Source organism: Entelurus aequoreus, linkage group LG12 (assembly GCF_033978785.1).
Source record: "Entelurus aequoreus isolate RoL-2023_Sb linkage group LG12, RoL_Eaeq_v1.1, whole genome shotgun sequence".
Classification (NCBI taxonomy): Eukaryota; Metazoa; Chordata; class Actinopteri; order Syngnathiformes; family Syngnathidae; genus Entelurus; species Entelurus aequoreus.
This window is the reverse complement of record NC_084742.1, coordinates 59,359,355-59,374,668: the sequence shown is the minus strand read 5'-3', so window position 1 is coordinate 59,374,668 and position 15,314 is coordinate 59,359,355.

Genomic DNA, 15,314 nt, shown 5'->3' with positions numbered 1-15,314 from the left:
TGCATTTGATTGGTGAAACGCAGTCAAACGTCACCAGTGACTGCATTTGATTGGTGAAACGGAGTCAAACGTCACCAGCGACTGCATTTGATTGGTGAAACGCAGTCAAACGTCACCAGTGACTGCATTTGATTGGTGAAACGCAGTCAAACGTCACCAGTGACTGCATTTGATTGGTGAAACGCAGTCAAACGTCACCAGTGACTGCATTTGATTGGTGAAACGCAGTCAAACGTCACCAGTGACTGCATTTGATTGGTGAAACGCAGTCAAACGTCACCAGTGACTGCATTTGATTGGTGAAACGCAGGCATGTGATGGATCCTACTTTGAAGGTCTGTCTGACAAACCAAAACAAACAAAGCGTGCATTAACAGATGGATAAAAATCAGTAGCGAGCTGAATGTAGATAAATGGAGCGGAGTAAAAGTAGCGTTTCTTCTCTATAAATATACTCAAGTAAAAGTAAAAGTTTGTTGCATTAAAACTACACTTAGAAGTACAATTTATCCCAAAAGTTACTCAAGTAGATGTAACGGAGTAAATGTAGCGCGTTACTACCCACCTCTGGTAGTAAGTAAACAAACAAAGAGTCCTAATTAGTCTGCTGACGTATGCAGTAACATATTGTGTCATTTATACACCTATCATGTTGTACACATTATGAGGGACAAACTGTAAAAATGGATTATTAATCCACGTGTTCATTTACTGTTAATATCTGCTTATTTTCTGTTTCAACATGTTCTATCTACACTTCTGTTAAAATGTAATAATCACTTATTCTTCTCTTCTTTGATATTTGACATTAGTTTTGGATGATACCACACATTTAGGTATGGATCCGATACCATGTAGTTACAGGATCATACATTGGTCATATTCAAATATGTCCCTCAGGGACATATTTACTGACTTTATGAACATAATATAAATTTTTTTTAAATGAAAGATGTTGTGATGCCAAAAATATCGATGTTATCATAGTAGTATCGACTAGATACGCTCCTGTACTTGGTATCATTACAGTGGATGTCAGGTGTAGATCCACCCATGGCGTTTGTTTACATTGTGACGGCGGTGAGCTATTGTATCCTCCTACGGTGTGTAGTGAAGCATGTTTAGCTATTCCTCGTCCTCCAGTGATAATATTACCTGTAAGAAACTTACTTTATTTGTCGCCACGGAGACAATGATTAGTGATTTAGAAGTAGCTAAAACGTGGATGGATGTTAGCTGTTAGCTAGCTAGCCATGTCTTAAAGCAGCTCTTCCTGAGGGTGTTTCAGTGTTATAACTTCACCTTTATCTGGACTTTTTACACCAAAATGCGTCCAAGATGGGTAGGTTGTGAGTTCAAATTCCCGGCCGAGTCATACCAAAGACTCTAAAAATGGGAGCCATTACCTCCCTGCTTGGCACTCAGCATCAAGGGTTGGAATTGGGGGGGTTAAATCACCAAAAATGACTCCCGGGCGCGGCAAACGCTGCTGCTCACTGCTCCCCTCACCTCCCAGGGGGTGATCAAGGGTGATGGCTCAAATGCAGAGAATAATTTCGCCACACCTCGTGTGTGTGTGTGTGTGTGACTATCATTGCTACTTTAACTTTAATTCTCCCTTTTCTGTCTACACACTGTGTCTGCTTGTAAGTACTCTGTGTGTGTGCGCTGCCCAACATGCTCCTCTGCTCGTAAAACCTGCAATGCCCGTTAAAAAAAAAACGCTACTTTTTTAAGGGCGGTATAGTACGGAATATGGTTCATTAGTATCACGGTGCTATACTAGTACCGGTGTACGGTACAAACCGACAAGGAAGTGAAGTTATTTGCATTGAAGTATGACGGCGAGCAAAAGTCCGCGAGCAGATCTTTTGAGTACATTTGCTGAACATAAATGTTTTGTCCCTGTGGCGATCCCTTCAAGCCTGCAGGCCAAACGGAGGCGGAGTCGGCGCCTCGTCCACACATGTCCGACGACACCTGAGCTGCTCTCAGACGCTTTCATCCTCCCCCCCCCGGTTTCATCTCGCTTGGAAGTGAAAAAAAAAGTTGACAAGCTACATCTGAGCGCCAAAGAGTCACTTTGAAGCCGCGCCACACCTCAGCATGCATATTCATCCCCCGCTCCGGGGACGCCGTTGCAGTGCCGCGGCGTCACACTCGCACGCCGACCCCCGCTACTGTGCTGAATCTATTTGCAATGACTCATCCTAGCTGGGCATATTTGTGCAAGATGTCTTCCTTTGCTGCGGCCTGCGTGCTTAGCCGCGCCTGTAAAGGATATCACCACATGGGTGGGTCAGTAACTACAGTTGGTCGCTACATCTGTAGGTGCGAGTTAAAACATCTACTACGCTCCGTGATATCATCAAAAGGTTCAGATAATCCGAAGAAATCGCTGCAAGTAAGCAGCTTGCCTGTGACCTTGGATCAGAGCAACATCAGTGTGTAAAGGATATCACCACATGGGCTCAGGAGCACTTCAGAAAACCACTGTCAGTAACTACAGTTGGTCGCTACATCTGTAGGTGCGAGTTAAAACATCTACTACGCTCCGTGATATCATCAAAAGGTTCAGATAATCCGAAGAAATCGCTGCAAGTAAGCAGCATGCCTGTGACCTTGGATCAGAGCAACATCAGTGTGTAAAGGATATCACCACATGGGCTCAGGAGCACTTCAGAAAACCACTGTCAGTAACTACAGTTGGTCGCTACATCTGTAGGTGCGAGTTAAAACATCTACTACGCTCCGTGATATCATCAAAAGGTTCAGATAATCCGAAGAAATCGCTGCAAGTAAGCAGCATGCCTGTGACCTTGGATCAGAGCAACATCAGTGTGTAAAGGATATCACCACATGGGCTCAGGAGCACTTCAGAAAACCACTGTCAGTAACTACAGTTGGTCGCTACATCTGTAAGTGCGAGTTAAAACTACTACGCTGCGTGATATCATCAAAAGGTTCAGATAATCCGAAGAAATCGCTGCAAGTAAGCAGCATGCCTGTGACCTTGGATCAGAGCAACATCAGTGTGTAAAGGATATCACCACGTGGGCTCAGGAGCACTTCAGAAAACCACTGTCAGTAACTACGGTTGGTCGCTACATCTGTAGGTGCGAGTTAAAACATCTACTACGCTCCGTGATATCATCAAAAGGTTCAGATAATCCGAAGAAATCGCTGCAAGTAAGCAGCATGCCTGTGACCTTGTATCAGAGCAACATCAGTGTGTAAAGGATATCACCACATGGGCTCAGGAGCACTTCAGAAAACCACTGTCAGTAACTACAGTTGGTCGCTACATCTGTAAGTGCCAGTTAAAACATCTACTACGCTCCGTGATATCATCAAAAGATTCAGATAATCTGAAGAAATCGCTGCAAGTAAGCAGCATGCCTGTGACCTTGGATCAGAGCAACATCAGTGTGTAAAGGATATCACCACATGGGCTCAGGAGCACTTCAGAAAACCACTGTCAGTAACTACAGTTGGTCGCTACATCTGTAGGTGCGAGTTAAAACATCTACTACGCTCCGTGATATCATCAAAAGGTTCAGATAATCCGAAGAAATCGCTGCAAGTAAGCAGCATGCCTGTGACCTTGGATCAGAGCAACATCAGTGTGTAAAGGATATCACCACATGGGCTCAGGAGCACTTCAGAAAACCACTGTCAGTAACTACAGTTGGTCGCTACATCTGTAGGTGCGAGTTAAAACATCTACTACGCTCCGTGATATCATCAAAAGGTTCAGATAATCCGAAGAAATCGCTGCAAGTAAGCAGCATGCCTGTGACCTTGGATCAGAGCAACATCAGTGTGTAAAGGATATCACCACATGGGCTCAGGAGCACTTCAGAAAACCACTGTCAGTAACTACAGTTGGTCGCTACATCTGTAAGTGCGAGTTAAAACTCTACTACGCTCCGTGATATCATCAAAAGGTTCAGATAATCTGAAGAAATCGCTGCAAGTAAGCAGCATGCCTGTGACCTTGGATCAGAGCAACATCAGTGTGTAAAGGATATCACCACATGGGCTCAGGAGCACTTCAGAAAACCACTGTCAGTAACTACAGTTGGTCGCTACATCTGTAGGTGCGAGTTAAAACATCTACTACGCTCCGTGATATCACCAAAAGGTTCAGATAATCCGAAGAAATCGCTGCAAGTAAGCAGCATGCCTGTGACCTTGGATCAGAGCAACATCAGTGTGTAAAGGATATCACCACATGGGCTCAGGAGCACTTCAGAAAACCACTGTCAGTAACTACAGTTGGTCGCTACATCTGTAGGTGCGAGTTAAAACATCTACTACGCTCCGTGATATCATCAAAAGGTTCAGATAATCCGAAGAAATCGCTGCAAGTAAGCAGCATGCCTGTGACCTTGGATCAGAGCAACATCAGTGTGTAAAGGATATCACCACATGGGCTCAGGAGCACTTCAGAAAACCACTGTCAGTAACTACAGTTGGTCGCTACATCTGTAAGTGCGAGTTAAAACTCTACTACGCTCCGTGATATCATCAAAAGGTTCAGATAATCTGAAGAAATCGCTGCAAGTAAGCAGCATGCCTGTGACCTTGGATCAGAGCAACATCAGTGTGTAAAGGATATCACCACATGGGCTCAGGAGCACTTCAGAAAACCACTGTCAGTAACTACAGTTGGTCGCTACATCTGTAGGTGCGAGTTAAAACATCTACTACGCTCCGTGATATCACCAAAAGGTTCAGATAATCCGAAGAAATCGCTGCAAGTAAGCAGCATGCCTGTGACCTTGGATCAGAGCAACATCAGTGTGTAAAGGATATCACCACATGGGCTCAGGAGCACTTCAGAAAACCACTGTCAGTAACTACAGTTGGTCGCTACATCTGTAGGTGCGAGTTAAAACATCTACTACGCTCCGTGATATCATCAAAAGGTTCAGATAATCCGAAGAAATCGCTGCAAGTAAGCAGCATGCCTGTGACCTTGGATCAGAGCAACATCAGTGTGTAAAGGATATCACCACATGGGCTCAGGAGCACTTCAGAAAACCACTGTCAGTAACTACAGTTGGTCGCTACATCTGTAAGTGCGAGTTAAAACATCTACTACGCTCCGTGATATCATCAAAAGGTTCAGATAATCTGAAGAAATCGCTGCAAGTAAGCAGCATGCCTGTGACCTTGGATCAGAGTAACAAGCAACATCAGTGTGTAAAGGATATCACCAAGTGGGCTCAGGAGCACTTCAGAAAACCACTGTCAGTAACTACGGTTGGTCGCTACATCTGTAAGTGCCAGTTAAAACTCTACTATGCAAAGCCACAGCCATTTATCAACAACACCCAGGACCTGACTTAACAAACTTATGACCGTAAGAAAAATTTTGGATTTAAAATGCATGCCAATTCTCTGACGAATTAACAACAGGAAGGGAATATATGCAGTGTTTCCCACACATTCATTTATTTGTGGCGGCCCGCCACGAAAGAATTACGTCTGCCACAAATAAAAAATAAATAAAATAAAATAAAAACAATTTTTTTTTGTGTGTCCTGTCCAGCTTCTCAGGCAAATCATAGAGTTGATGTAGATGCCCATATAGGCTGTTCAGATTTACTTTACAAAAGAGAAGTGTAGGATACTTCTCTTGTTGCCTTATTTGTATTTGACCACTACTGTTTTCTGTTTATTTGTTACTGACTGTGGCAGGACACCTCTGCCTCTGTTTCACTTTATGTTGCTGGTAAATAATATGGTTGTAGTAGTAGGCTAAAGTTAAATTATTTAGTATGCACTAATTAAAGGGGCAGAGCTTTAAGAGACATTTTAGCTTTTATCTTTTATAAGATATATTTTTTGTAAGAACCACAATTAATAAATATATTTCAGTGAATAACTTATTGTTCAAATCTGTATATAAATATGTACATAAAGTGTTGTAATTATATTGTAAAATGGATGGATGGATGAATGGACGTTTAAAACAAAACTGTTATTATTAATTAGTAAGTATACATTTTTTGAGCCTTTTTAGAGAAAATCATATCATTGTAGTACATTATGCAAATTGCTCGATGATGTCATGGTGACCACGCCCATAGCCACGCCCCCACCGACACAGGTATCTTGGCAGTTTAAGGGAAACACTGATATGTATTGTAACGAAGCGGAAAGGCTACAGGATTAAATAAGCTTTGCTTCTTCCTACTCCTTTTTTTGGACATGTCAGGAGAAATAAAAATATGTGAAATACATCATGTTGAAATTGGGATAAACTTCAACCAATCAGTTTGCTAAACACGTCTATTCTCTCTTTTCTTTTGTCATCAGCGCTGACACACACAAGAGGGATTTTTTTTTAGCTTGAACACATTCTGGGGATGTCAGCAGGTGGCGCTATGACACCTGACAGCAAGCTAGTGTTCAAACAGGGAGAAAGAGGTGCCACTCTTTGCGTCGCTCCCAATACGTGAGTGCGTTTATTTGCAAAGTAACAAAAATCAGGAGGAAAAAAATATGATTACAAAGCCAAAAGTCCTGTTGTGGGAATATTTCAGCTTCAAATTGCATGGGCAATATGAGCCCATCAACACGGACGAGCGATGGCAATAAACAAGAATACAACCCAACCTTGTTTTTTCAACTCGGAAAAAAATGCATTTTAAGATGTTCGATATTTGTTTGTTTGTTTATTTTTTTAAATTTAGGATAACAAAGTTATTTACCTTCCAATTAATTATCAACAACACCCAGGATCGCCGCCGGCTTCGCTGGGCCCGAGCTCATCTAAGATGGACTCATGCAAAGTGGAAAAGTGTTCTGTGATTTATTTCATGCTTAACAATTTACATACATGATTACACTCATCAATTCCCAGGAGTAGGAAGAAGTCCGTCTTAGTTAACATCACGTCTTTTTAAAACTATAGCAATTATGATCATTGCTTCTCACCATGTAAAAGTGCAAACTTTTCATTTTCTCTTTTAAAATATTACGTTGTTTTTTTTTTAATTATCTTGACGAAAAAAACAACTAGGAATGACCCAAACCAAAATGGCCATCTTTCTGTACGTCTGACACTATACAGTCTTCTGGTGAATATTGTAGATAAATGAATATAATGGTAATAATGATAATAATATTGGATACATTTTATAGAATGCTATTGTAGATAAATGAATATAATGATAATAATGATAATAATATGTGATACATTTTTGTGAATATCGTAGATAAATGAATATAATTATAATAATATATGATACATTTTTGTGAATATCGTAGATAAATGAATATAATGATAATAATGACAATAATATATGATACATTTTTGTGAATGCTATCGTAGATAAATGAATATAATGATAATAATGATAATAATATGTGATACATTTTTGTGAATATCGTAGATAAATGAATATAATTATAATAATATATGATACATTTTTGTGAATATCGTAGATAAATGAATATAATGATAATAATGATAATAATATTGGATACATTTTTGTGAATGCTATCGTAGATAAATTAATATAATGATAATAATGATAATAATATTGGATACATTTTTGTGAATATCGTAGATAAATGAATATAATTATAATAATATATGATACATTTTTGTGAATATCGTAGATAAATGAATATAATGATAATAATGATAATAATATTGGATACATTTTTGTGAATGCTATCGTAGATAAATGAATATAATGATAATAATGATAATAATATGTGATACATTTTTGTGAATATCGTAGATGAATGAATATAATTATAATAATATATGATACATTTTTGTGAATATCGTAGATAAATGAATATAATGATAATAATGATAATAATATTGGATACATTTTTGTGAATGCTATCGTAGATAAATTAATATAATGATAATAATGATAATAATATTGGATACATTTTTGTGAATATCGTAGATAAATGAATATAATTATAATAATATATGATACATTTTTGTGAATATCGTAGATAAATGAATATAATGATAATAATGATAATAATATTGGATACATTTTTGTGAATGCTATCGTAGATAAATGAATATAATGATAATAATGATAATAATATGTGATACATTTTTGTGAATATCGTAGATGAATGAATATAATTATAATAATATATGATACATTTTTGTGAATATCGTAGATAAATGAATATAATGATAATAATGATAATAATATTGGATACATTTTTGTGAATGCTATCGTAGATAAATTAATATAATGATAATAATGATAATAATATTGGATACATTTTTGTGAATATCGTAGATAAATGAATATAATTATAATAATATATGATACATTTTTGTGAATATCGTAGATAAATGAATATAATGATAATAATGATAATAATATTGGATACATTTTTGTGAATGCTATCGTAGATAAATGAATATAATGATAATATGTGATACATTTTTGTGAATATCGTAGATAAATGAATATAATTATAATAATATATGATACATTTTTGTGAATATCGTAGATAAATGAATATAATGATAATAATGATAATAATATATGATACATTTTTGTGAATGCTATCGTAGATAAATGAATATAATTATAATAATATATGATACATTTTTGTGAATATCGTAGATAAATGACAGACGCGGAAAAGGTTAGGTGGGATTTACCCTGGATAACCTTAGTGTAAACGGGGCCTTAATGCAATGCCATGTGGTGGTGTGTACGTGTGTGTGTGTGTGTGTTAACTGATGTAACACACTCCATGTTGTGTGTGCACAAACAGTGCTAAATAGATCACGTTTCCATCGAGTCTTAACTGCTACCTTTTATGTCACCTAGACCTCAGATCTGAGATGTACAGTTCTAGATATTCAGCTAGCATCTAAGCATATCTTGACCCACATTGGACGGATATCGGCGTGGTGAATAATTCAAATGGGAAGAATATCCGAGTTTGGACAAATACGGGATTTAAAAACCAGAGCAAAGAAAATGAGGTGAGTAAACACACACCTACTTTGACCTAAGCTGATGTGAAGTGTGTGTTCTTACTTTGCACTCGTGCGCTGTTTCAAGTGCTCATTTGCTTGTTGTGCCTTTTTGTTGTGACGAGAGCGTGGCGGTGAAGTGTCCTCTTCACACCTGCCAGGTAGAAAATGTTCTGTGCTGTTCTACGGACAACAGCACGAAGGACAAGGTCAGCAAGTCTTTGTAAGAAAGCTGCCGTTGAGACGCCGGGAAGACCGGAGACTCGTTTTTGTCGACCTTCAACGTGACCACAAGACTCCTCCCAGCAGGCTCAAGACATTGAAACTACGTTGAGAGCTTGTTGAATGAGGTCCTGACGTTGAGCAACTCAAATACAACATTGAAACAACATACTCTTTGACGTTTAATCAACGTCAGGTTGGGACGTTGATTTGACCATTGAATTTTGGTCATTTTCCCAACCAATATTCTACAACACAAATATAACATTGAAACAACATTTATTCAATGTCAGGTTGTGACGTTGATTTGACATTGAAATGTGGTCATTTCCCAACCAATATTCTACAACACAAATACAACGTTGAAACAACATGCTTTTTGACAACGTTAATTCAATGTCGGGTTCTGACGTTGATTTGACATTGAAATGTGGTCATTTTCCCAACCAATATTCTTCAACACAAATACAACGTTGAAACAACGTTTATTCAATGTCAGGTTGTGGCGTTTATTTGACCATTGAAATTTGGTCATTTTCACAACCAATATTCTACAACACAAAAACAACATGCTTTTTGACAACGTTTAATCAATGTTAGGTTCTAGCGTTGATTTGACCATTGAAATTTGGTCATTTCCCAACTAATATTCTACAACACAAATACAACGTTGAAACAACATGCTTTTTGACAACGTTAATTCAATGTCGGGTTCTGACGTTGATTTGACATTGAAATGTGGTCATTTTCCCAACCAATATTCTTCAACACAAATACAACGTTGAAACAACGTTTATTCAATGTCAGGTTGTGGCGTTTATTTGACCATTGAAATTTGGTCATTTTCCCAACCAATATTCTACAACACAAATACAACATTAAAACAACATGCTTTTTGACAACGTTTAATCAATGTTAGGTTCTAGCGTTGATTTGACCATTGAAATTTGGTCATTTCCCAAATAATATTCTACAACACAAATACAACGTTGAAACAACATACATTTGACAACGTTAATTCAATGTTGGGTTCTGACGTTGATTTGACCATTGAAATTTGGTCATTTCCCAACCAATATTGTTCAACACAAATACAACATTAAAACAACATGCTTTTAGACAACGTTTAATCAATGTTAGGTTCTAGCGTTGATTTGACCATTGAAATGTGGTCATTTTCCCAACCAATATTCTACAACACAAATCAAACATTGAAACAACATTTATTCAATGTCAGGTTGTGACGTTGATTTGACATTGAAATGTGGTCATTTCCCAACCAATATTCTACAACACAAATACAACATTGAAACAACAAGCTTTTTGACAACGTTAATTCAATGTCGGGTTCTGACGTTGATTTGACATTGAAATGTGGTCATTTTCCCAACCAATATTCTTCAACACAAATACAACGTTGAAACAACGTTTATTCAATGTCAGGTTGTGGCGTTTATTTGACCATTGAAATTTGGTCATTTTCACAACCAATATTCTACAACACAAAAACAACATGCTTTTTGACAACGTTTAATCAATGTTAGGTTCTAGCGTTGATTTGACCATTGAAATTTGGTCATTTCCCAACTAATATTCTACAACACAAATACAACGTTGAAACAACATGCTTTTTGACAACGTTAATTCAATGTCGGGTTCTGACGTTGATTTGACATTGAAATGTGGTCATTTTCCCAACCAATATTCTTCAACACAAATACAACGTTGAAACAACGTTTATTCAATGTCAGGTTGTGGCGTTTATTTGACCATTGAAATTTGGTCATTTTCCCAACCAATATTCTACAACACAAATACAACATTAAAACAACATGCTTTTTGACAACGTTTAATCAATGTTAGGTTCTAGCGTTGATTTGACCATTGAAATTTGGTCATTTCCCAAATAATATTCTACAACACAAATACAACGTTGAAACAACATACATTTGACAACGTTAATTCAATGTTGGGTTCTGACGTTGATTTGACCATTGAAATTTGGTCATTTCCCAACCAATATTGTTCAACACAAATACAACATTAAAACAACATGCTTTTAGACAACGTTTAATCAATGTTAGGTTCTAGCGTTGATTTGACCATTGAAATGTGGTCATTTTCCCAACCAATATTCTACAACACAAATCAAACATTGAAACAACATTTATTCAATGTCAGGTTGTGACGTTGATTTGACATTGAAATGTGGTCATTTCCCAACCAATATTCTACAACACAAATACAACATTGAAACAACAAGCTTTTTGACAACGTTAATTCAATGTCGGGTTCTGACGTTGATTTGACATTGAAATGTGGTCATTTTCCCAACCAATATTCTTCAACACAAATACAACGTTGAAACAACGTTTATTCAATGACAGGTTGTGGCGTTTGTTTGACCATTGAAATTTGGTCATTTTCCAACCAATATTCTACAACACAAATACAACATTAAAACAACATGCTTTTTGACAACGTTTAATCAATGTTAGGTTCTAGCGTTGATTTGACCATTGAAATGTGGTCATTTTCCCAACCAATATTCTACAACACAAATATAACATTGAAACAACATTTATTCAATGTCAGGTTGTGACGTTGATTTGACATTGAAATGTGGTCATTTCCCAACCAATATTCTACAACACAAATACAACGTTGAAACAACATGCTTTTTGACAACGTTAATTCAATGTCGGGTTCTGACGTTGATTTGACATTGAAATGTGGTCATTTTCCCAACCAATATTCTTCAACACAAATACAACGTTGAAACAACGTTTATTCAATGTCAGGTTGTGGCGTTTATTTGACCATTGAAATTTGGTCATTTTCCCAACCAATATTCTACAACACAAATACAACATTAAAACAACATGCTTTTTGACAACGTTTAATCAATGTTAGGTTCTAGCGTTGATTTGACCATTGAAATTTGGTCATTTCCCAACTAATATTCTACAACACAAATACAACGTTGAAACAACATACATTTGACAACGTTAATTCAATGTTGGGTTCTGACGTTGATTTGACCATTGAAATTTGGTCATTTCCCAACCAATATTGTTCAACACAAATACAACATTAAAACAACATGCTTTTAGACAACGTTTAATCAATGTTAGGTTCTAGCGTTGATTTGACCATTGAAATGTGGTCATTTCCCAACCAATATTCTACAACACAAATACAAAGTTGAAACAACATGCTTTTTGACAACGTTTAATCAATGTCGGGTTGATTTGACCATTTAAATTTGGTAATTTTCCCAACTAATATTCTACAACACAAATACAACGTTGAAACAACATGCTTTTTGACAACGTTAATTCAATGTTGGGTTCTGGCGTTGATTTGACCATTGACATTTGGTAATTTTCCCAACCAATATTCCACAACACAAATACAACATTGAAACAACATGCTTTTTGACAACGTTAATTCAATGTTGGGTTCCGGCGTTGATTTGACCATTGACATTTGGTCATTTTCCAAACCAATATGCCACAACACAAATACAACGTTGAAACAACATGCTTTTTGACAACGTTTAATCAATGTTGGGTTCTAGCGTTGATTTGACCATTGAAATGTGGTCATTTTCCCAAACAATATTCTACGACACAATACAACATCGAAACAACGTTTATTCAATGTCAGGTTGTGACGTTGATTTCACCATTGAAATGTGGTCATTTTCCCAACCAATATTCCACAACACAAATACAACGTTGAAACAACATGCTTTTTGACAACGTTAATTCAATGTTGGGTTCTGACGTTGAGTTGACCATTGAAATTTGGTAATTTTCCAAACCAATATTTTACAACACAAATACAACGTTGAAACAACATGCTTTTTGACAACGTTTAGTCAATGTTGGGTTCTGGCGTTGATTTGACCATTGAAATGTGGTCATTTTCCCAAACAATATTCTACGACACAATACAACATCGAAACAACGTTTATTCAATGTCAGGTTCTGACGTTGATTTCACCATTGAAATGTGGTCATTTCCCAACCAATATTCCACAACACAAATACAACGTTGAAACAACATGCTTTTTGACAACGTTAATTCAATGTTGGGTTCTGACGTTGATTTGACCATTGACATTTGGTCATTTCCCAACCAATATTGTTCAACACAAATACAACATTAAAACAACATGCTTTTAGACAACGTTTAATCAATGTTAGGTTCTAGCGTTGATTTGACCATTGAAATGTGGTCATTTCCCAACCAATATTCTACAACACAAATACAAAGTTGAAACAACATGCTTTTTGACAACGTTTAATCAATGTCGGGTTGATTTGACCATTTAAATTTGGTAATTTTCCCAACTAATATTCTACAACACAAATACAACGTTGAAACAACATGCTTTTTGACAACGTTAATTCAATGTTGGGTTCTGGCGTTGATTTGACCATTGACATTTGGTCATTTTCCCAACCAATATTCCACAACACAAATACAACGTTGAAACAACATGCTTTTTGACAACGTTTAATCAATGTTGTGTTCTAGCGTTGATTTGACCATTGAAATGTGGTCATTTTCCCAAACAATATTCTACGACACAATACAACATCGAAACAACGTTTATTCAATGTCAGGTTGTGACGTTGATTTCACCATTGAAATGTGGTCATTTCCCAACCAATATTTTACAACACAAATACAACGTTGAAACAACATGCTTTTTGACAACGTTTATTCAATGTTGGGTTCTGGCGTTGATTTGACCATTGAAATTTGGTCATTTCCCAACTAATATTCTACAACACAAATACAACGTTGAAACAACATACATTTGACAACGTTAATTCAATGTTGGGTTCTGACGTTGATTTGACCATTGAAATTTGGTCATTTCCCAACCAATATTGTTCAACACAAGTACAACATTAAAACAACATGCTTTTAGACAACGTTTAATCAATGTTAGGTTCTAGCGTTGATTTGACCATTGAAATGTGGTCATTTCCCAACCAATATTCTACAACACAAATACAAAGTTGAAACAAAATGCGTTTTCACAACGTTTAATCAATGTCGGGTTGATTTGACCATTTAAATTTGGTAATTTTCCCAACTAATATTCTACAACACTAATACAACGTTGAAACAACATGCTTTTTGACAACGTTAATTCAATGTTGGGTTCTGGCGTTGATTTGACCATTGACATTTGGTCATTTTCCCAACCAATATTCCACAACACAAATACAACATTGAAACAACATGCTTTTTGACAACGTTAATTCAATGTTGGGTTCCGGCGTTGATTTGACCATTGACATTTGGTCATTTTCCAAACCAATATTCCACAACACAAATACAACGTTGAAACAACATGCTTTTTGACAACGTTTAATCAATGTTGTGTTCTAGCGTTGATTTGACCATTGAAATGTGGTCATTTTCCCAAACAATATTCTACGACACAATACAACATCGAAACAACGTTTATTCAATGTCAGGTTGTGACGTTGATTTCACCATTGAAATGTGGTCATTTGCCAACCAATATTCCACAACACAAATACAACGTTGAAACAACATGCTTTTTGACAACGTTAATTCAATGTTGGGTTCTGGCGTTGATTTGACCATTGACATTTGGTCATTTTCCCAACCAATATTCCACAACACAAATACAACATTGAAACAACATGCTTTTTGACAACGTTAATTCAATGTTGGGTTCCGGCGTTGATTTGACCATTGACATTTGGTCATTTTCCAAACCAATATTCCACAACACAAATACAACGTTGAAACAACATGCTTTTTGACAACGTTTAATCAATGTTGGGTTCTAGCGTTGATTTGACCATTGAAATGTGGTCATTTTCCCAAACAATATTCTACGACACAATACAACATCGAAACAACGTTTATTCAATGTCAGGTTGTGACGTTGATTTCACCATTGAAATGTGGTCATTTCCCAACCAATATCCCACAACACAAATACAACGTTGAAACAACATGCTTTTTGACAACGTTAATTCAATGTTGGGTTCTGACGTTGAGTTGACCATTGAAATTTGGTCATTTTCCAAACCAATATTTTACAACACAAATA